This window comes from Pleurodeles waltl, chromosome 4_2 (assembly GCF_031143425.1).
Source record: "Pleurodeles waltl isolate 20211129_DDA chromosome 4_2, aPleWal1.hap1.20221129, whole genome shotgun sequence".
Classification (NCBI taxonomy): domain Eukaryota; kingdom Metazoa; phylum Chordata; class Amphibia; order Caudata; family Salamandridae; genus Pleurodeles; species Pleurodeles waltl.
In genome coordinates this window covers 1,041,010,617-1,041,017,801 of record NC_090443.1, presented here as the reverse complement: position 1 = coordinate 1,041,017,801, position 7,185 = coordinate 1,041,010,617, and positions in this window count along the sequence as shown.

Below are 7,185 nucleotides of genomic sequence, written 5' to 3'. Positions count from 1 at the left end.
CTGTGAGTTTTGGAGACAGTATTCTAAACAACAAAGCTCTAGCAATCACAGGCGAAAAACAGTTCATGCAGAGAAATACAAGTGGATAAGAGGCAATGACATATATGATATAGGGGACATATATGATATAGGAGCTAGCATGGGGAATTTGTAGACTGTGAGCAAACGGTTTGTGGAATTCTTCCCTACATGCATGAGATTCTGATGATAAAGAAGAAAGGTTTAGGAGCCTTGAAGCTGGTTAAATATGTAGACTTGACAAATGTTTTGTGAGCAAAGTTCATGTTCTATTCCATTTATACAGATACACTCATAATGTTGTCTCTGTGTTTTCAGTATCATCTGGGAAAGGCGAAGGTGACATTGACCACGTCAGCGGGGAAGAAGCTGGGCACTGTGGTGCTGGTGCCAACACCGCCAACACCGTGGGACCCAGTGCCATGGCAGGTGAGGGGACTAGTACGGAGGCCACCAGAGATACGTCATAATCTTCGGAGGCCTCCACAGAAGACCAGTCCCTATTGGTGGCAGAAGCTATTGCAACTTAACCACCTGCATTGTTGTCCACCACCCACGTTCCCATCTCCACCCTCCCTCTTGCTCCCCCCTAGTTGGCTGTACCTCCCCCTAAAAGGGTTGGCATTACCTTTGCCTGAGGCACCTCCCCCCATCCCTGTCTCTCAGGCTGTGCTCAGTGAGAAGGCTAGTGACCTCTTGTGGACTATCTCTGTAGGCCAGACTGCACTACTGAATGCCATCCAGGGGCTTAGTGGCCAGATGACACCAATACTAGTAACCCTGGATGGAATTCACAGTGCCATGTCTAACCTATAGAAGTCATTCCAAAGTCTGGCCTTCTCACTGCCCGCACCTCCCACCCATCTCAACCTCGTGCCCCAACTCTCACACCTTCCCCATCCCAAATCCCTATTCCCAGGCCTATCCAAACCACACTCACTCCTTTGCACACACCCACTCACTCCAACACACACAAGCAGCATATCCACATCCACGCAAACACATCAAAAAACACAGACACAAACATACAGACACCACACCCTACACCACCATAACCACCTCATGCATTCCCACTGACACCATACACACCAACACTCACATGCACTGCCACCACTACTACACCGGCAGACACTACACCCACCAGCACACAAACATGCACATTCACCACCACCACACCCGCAGACACCACACCCACCAGCACACAAATATCCACAACCACCACCACAGCCACAGACACCATACCCACCACCACACACATATGCACCAGCACATCCGCAGGCACCACAACCACACACAGCACCTCCCTAGCACACCCCTCCACACACACACACACACACACATACATTGGACATCAAATGCCCACACTCATCTGAACAAAGGACACCCCGAAAGAAAAACACACTAAAACTTACACCTCATACACCAGACCAAGAGGGAAGTGCACCATCAACAGACACACGCACATCACCCACTGCCAATCTCTCTTCCTCCCAAATTGAACTCCCTGCCAACCACTCTATCCATTTTCTCATGGAAGACCTTCTATTTGCCCTGGGTCTGGTCCCTTCCACATCCCAACTCACCCCTCCCAAACGTAAACCCACCCATCCCCACCTCTCCTAAACCCCAATCCATCCCTTGCAAATCCACCCCTCAAATTCAAACCCATCCCTCCTAAATCCAAAGCCATTCCTTCCAAATCCAAACCCACCCCTTCCAAAACTAAACCCACCACTCCCAACCCCAAAGACCACCCCCAAGAAAAAGCATTGAGGTGCCTGCTCTCTGCCCAATAGATGTCCCTCCTTGAAGAGGTTGTAATTAGCAGTGCAAAAAAGGAGGCAAGCTCTGGGCATGCAACCCAGGATTGTGACTCATTCAAAATGTGAAGTTTTTGGGAAAATGTAGTAGTTTAAAAATGGAGAAGTATCTCAATTTTGATTTAAAATAAATTAATTTCCTTCCTCTGTCCTGGCTTTATTTTGGTAATTGTTAATAATTGTTTGCTGATAATGTGATTTCTGCTTATATATGTACCATGCACTTACCCTAATTTCTGATAGTGACAACCACTGTTTTTTTTTTAGATATTTTTTATGATGGATACATTTGTTGTTGTACACCATACATTTGTTGTTGTATTTGTGATGGACGTGTTATTTTTGGTGCAAGCATTCATTATATTGCTGGACACTTACAAAATTGTACATTTCTCTAATTTTGCCTGGAGAATGCATGTGTGTTTATTTTAACATGATGTGTCACTAATGTACGCCTATGCATTACACAGGGTAAATGACACTTTAGAGTTAAAACATATCTAATGTTTGACAGAAATTAGACGTACCACGGGGACATGTACCCACCATACATCTCTGACTCATTTGGGGTTTAAAGTAACATTGGTTGTAGATTCTGTGTACACTCACTCCTAGCATTGTGTAGTCCAAATGCTATTTTATATTGGGTTTATGTCGTTCAAATTGTGTGTCCTGTTTATGTAAAGGTTATGGTTATTTTGGGTACATTATTGCACACACTTATATGAACACATTTCAATTTGGGATTGATGTGGCTTTTTGGGTTGTCTGCCATGAAGGCAATTAGTACCGGATTGGTGAGTGTTACTAATACATTGAGGTGTTTTTTTTTATTTGTATCAAACGACATTACACACATATGCATTGCAGATCATTGTATTATTGCTTGCTAATATTTTTTTAACTTGCACAAGTCCAGTGCGAATGTACACCGACACTTGTGAGGATGACAGGTAAAACAGTGACTTGTCTTCTGTTCTGGTGAAGACTGGGTTGATTTTCATCATGATCCAGGAGCAACAGCAATGGCAGGACTCGAATGACCGGGTTCATGGTGGCAGGAAATGAGTGAACTTGAAAAAAAGTAAACTTTGTACTTATATACCTCCCAATCCGCAAACTCAGGTGTGGAGGTTTGGCCCCCACAATTACATCATCAGGAGGCCACATCGTGAGTGGTAGGGCGGTAAAAGTGGCTGGGGTCCCGCCACCAGCGGCTTTGGTCTATTGCGCTATCCATGCGGGTGAAGGTTCATGGTGGTGATGGCGGTTCATCAGTGGTCTTTCATCTATGGGACCAGCAACATTTCAATTGAATGGGTGGACCACCAAAGCAGCAGAGGGGAAATCCAACAGAAAATGTACATGGGACTGTTACCGCCAAGATCTAAATCAGGCCCTTAATTCTTAGCTCCCCTCATTTTTGTCATCTGCATTTTAGCACAATAGTCTGCAAATAAATGTGGGGTGATAGAAGAATGACTGGCTGTTTCTGCTTTGTAAGGACGATGGCTTTTGCCCGGGCTATCAGCTGTATTTTACTTCCCCAATATTGCACGATTCTGGCTTTCCCTATGTTGTTGTGCATCAGTAGCTCAGACCCTCAAGACCTCTAGCAGTCTGGCTATATGGTTTCGCTGCACCCTCACCTGCGTACCCCCTCAGCTGGATGGGGGGTGCACTCTTGATCGCCCGGCTGAGAAACATTAATGTTTGTTTGCTGTAAATTCCAGAGTGAGGGGAACAGGCCCAGACACTTTGGTTTTGCCTGTACTTTGGAAGAAAGGCCTGAAGTTGACTAAGGCTGTATGTGACATGTGCCTTGGTGTGGAAGTATGATGGTGTTTTCCAAAGACGCAGCAACTAGGACCTACAGTGGTGGTTCCACACATTAGACAAGTTCCTGCTGACTTGATATGCTGCTTGCAACTGCCCCTGGGATGTGCATTTCAGATATCCCACTCAATGTTGTGTATTTGACTTTGTTGAGTAGGGACTCCATGTGACTCCATGTGGAACCTCAATTCTACTCCGTTGCAGCCCCTTGGAGCTACCGTACCTGATCTTCTATATCTTGGCTAATTAATGCATCTTCCACCAATCATCTTTTGTCCACCTCACCCTTTCCTATGCAATTAAAGCCCAGCTAGAATACAGAGAAACTGCCCACCTACTCTCGCAGATTAGGGGCTCCTGATCTGGACAAGCCATAACCCTTGAGTGGCAATTGGCTTCTGCCAGTGCTCAAGACCCTTACTTAGGTGTAACACTACACTTGTGGTAACATGGTTTGAGCGGTCAGGACCCAGACAGATAATGAGGTTGCCCAGGCTTATATACATCGCAGGGCGGGGGAGGGATGGGGGCCCAAGGTGATGGCTGTGACTCAAACTATTGGATCCTGGGCAGAAGACAGCCTTCTTTCTCTAACAGCAGTCTGTCTTTCCATGGGAGGGAAATGGGTGTCTGGACCAGCTGAAGAGAGTTTCCACCCTCAGTGCCCCTGTGTCTGTGCCCTCAGCTTTTTCAAGTGATAATGGAGAGGGTTGGTGCAAGGGTGCCCGGGTTGGCACTAGGTAGCCAAATAGGCGCCAGTGCAGTGAGAAAGGACAGGAATGTGCGGTATTGCATAGAAACTGTGCATTCCTCCCTTTCCTTCTAACGCAGGCAGTGCAGCAAGGTGACTTGCTGGGCTGGCCTGCACTGCACCATAGACCCATAAATCAGGGCCAGTGGGTTTTGCTCCAGCAGCATGAGAGTGGCACAACTCAGAGAAAGGTAAATCATCTTTACATGGAGCACAATCCAGTCATTGAGAGGGTAACTGTTTCACAGCTTGCCAAAGAGGCAAGACGCTTAGGCCCTCATTACAACCCTGGCGGTCGGTGGAGAAGTGGCGGTAATACCGCAAACAGGCCGGCGGTAAAAAAATTGAAATTACAAGCATGGCGGTGACCGCCATGCAAAACCGCCACTTCTCCACTCCGACTGCCAGGGTGGTAAAGACCGCTGGGCTGGAGACTTCGGGCTCCAGCCTGGCCGCCGTCACTACACCGCCGGTGGTATCACGACCCCGCATACCGCCATGGATTTCGTGGGGTTCTGTACCGCCACGCAAACCATGGCGGTAGGCACTATCTGGCACTGATAGGGGTCTCCCCCACCCCCCAACAGACGATCACATTACCTGGTCCGGTGATCCTCCGGGAGGGAACGGGATCCATGGGGGCTGCTCTGCCACCAGCTCCCCGTCACCAGAACACCACCACACCAAATCATGGGTTGTGATTCGGTGGTCGGTGTTCTAATGATGTGGCGGTGGAGGTGGAGCAGCCTCCACTTCACTGCCAACCGCCATTATGGCTGCTGGCGGCTCTCCGTCTGGAAAAGGGCGGAGGGCTGCCGGCAGTCATAATACGCTGTGCAGAAAACCGACTGCACTGGCAGTCTTCACCATGGCGATACCTCGGCGGTCTTGCGAAAAGACCGCCGAGGTCCAAATGAGGCCCTTATTCTATCTATGCCTCACACATCCTGATGATGCTCTCATCTGATCTCATAGGCATCCTCAGGGTCTGAAACATTAAAATAACTACATGTTATTTAAGTCGGTGAGCCCGTTTCATCTCACTGCCAGCTTGAAAGCTGTCCAAGTGTTTTTAAAGTGCTTAATTTTGCTGACATTTACGTTTCACCCGCAGGTCACAGCTTGGAGGCCTGGCAGGACCAACCCTGCATTTCATTTTCTAAAGGTAGATAAACTGATTATCTCTAATTTGGATTTCAAGAAGCAGGACACAAGCATACATAAACAAGGGAATGGAATGTGTCACTCTACAAAAACACCAGCAACAAAATCAATGGTTTCATTTCTTCAGCTGAACACAGAACATCCTCTTCTTGAAGGTGGAAATAGGGTTTCCACCAGAGCCCTGCGTGAGTCATCTATGTGTACGGAGGGCGAGGGCAAACCTGCATGCAGCTGCACAGGTCACCAAGCATTGGCAAAGCCAATATGTCTTGCCTATGAGAGCTATTGGCTTTGGCAATTTGTTTGTAGCTATGCGGCACAGCAGCGCGGGTTCCCTTACAGTGCGGCTAAAACTTACTTTAAAAAGCACTATGACATAGCCTGGGAGAACACACTTTTTTTTAAAACTTCATTAGTGCTGGATACATCTTAGTTTTTTTAATTATTTTTAGCCATGATGCACAGAGGTCTTCCTCAGAGGATCGCCACACGAGTGGCTGAGGGGCCAGTATGTCTCCATGACCTGGAGAGCTATGCTAGCGGGAGCTTAGTGTCCTGGCAGGGTCACCCATGCCGGACAGGTCAAAGGGTAGAGATCAGAGGAAGCACAAGCCACTGGTCCTCCAGATTAGGGTTTGGGCACAAGGCTACCAACCTTGTCCTATAATACATTTTTTACATAAACAGCAGCAAAAACCACTAAATCTTCTGGGCACGAGGGACTTCCAGAGTCTCTGCATGAGAGATGTGTGATTGACAGTAGTCAAAGCCGCAACAAAAATACTGACAGCATGAGGGAGGTTCTGAGCGCCAAGGGCAAGAACACAATCAGATTCTGGAAAATACCAAATGTGTATGAGACAGAAAAGCTGGCTTGGGTGACATCTGAGATGAGGCTCTACAAACCACACACCCTGCGGGGGAGGTCAGTGAAAGTAGGTGGACAGGATATGGCTGAATGTAAAGAACAACAGGAGAGACAGTACTGTACTTGTGAAGGGGCGATGACCAGCACCGCGAAGGAGCAGCCATTATCCAGAGCAAGGCGACAGGAACATGCCTAATTGAGTGGATGACAGTCAACAGCAGACTCATGAAAGCCAGGTTGAAAGGCAGACACATCAGCACCACCATTATCCAGTGGCATGATGCAGAGTAAACAGTCAAGGACATATGCTGCAAACAGATGCAAGTTATGTGTGAAGCTTAGTTTTTATCTGTTGTATGACCTGATGATTGCGAAGGGAGACTTGAATGCTAACGTGGGAAATGAAATCACAAAAACGATAATAGAGCCACAGGATAGGAAGGTTGTGGAACAATGAACGACAATGGAGAAAGGCTGTTGGAATTTACACGGCAAATGATCTGGTCCTGGGAGGGGCTCTCTTCCCCCACTGTGAAATTCACAAAGTAACCTGGTGCTGACCCAAAGGCAGAGACATAAACCAGACTGACCACCTGATAAGCGGCACCTGGAGACGCTCACTGCAAGATGTCAGAGGGAGGAAGGGTGTGGACTTCAGCAGTGATCACCATCTAGTGACTGCTCTTGTGAAGCTCAGAAAAATACAACGCAAGACGTCAGGACAACAT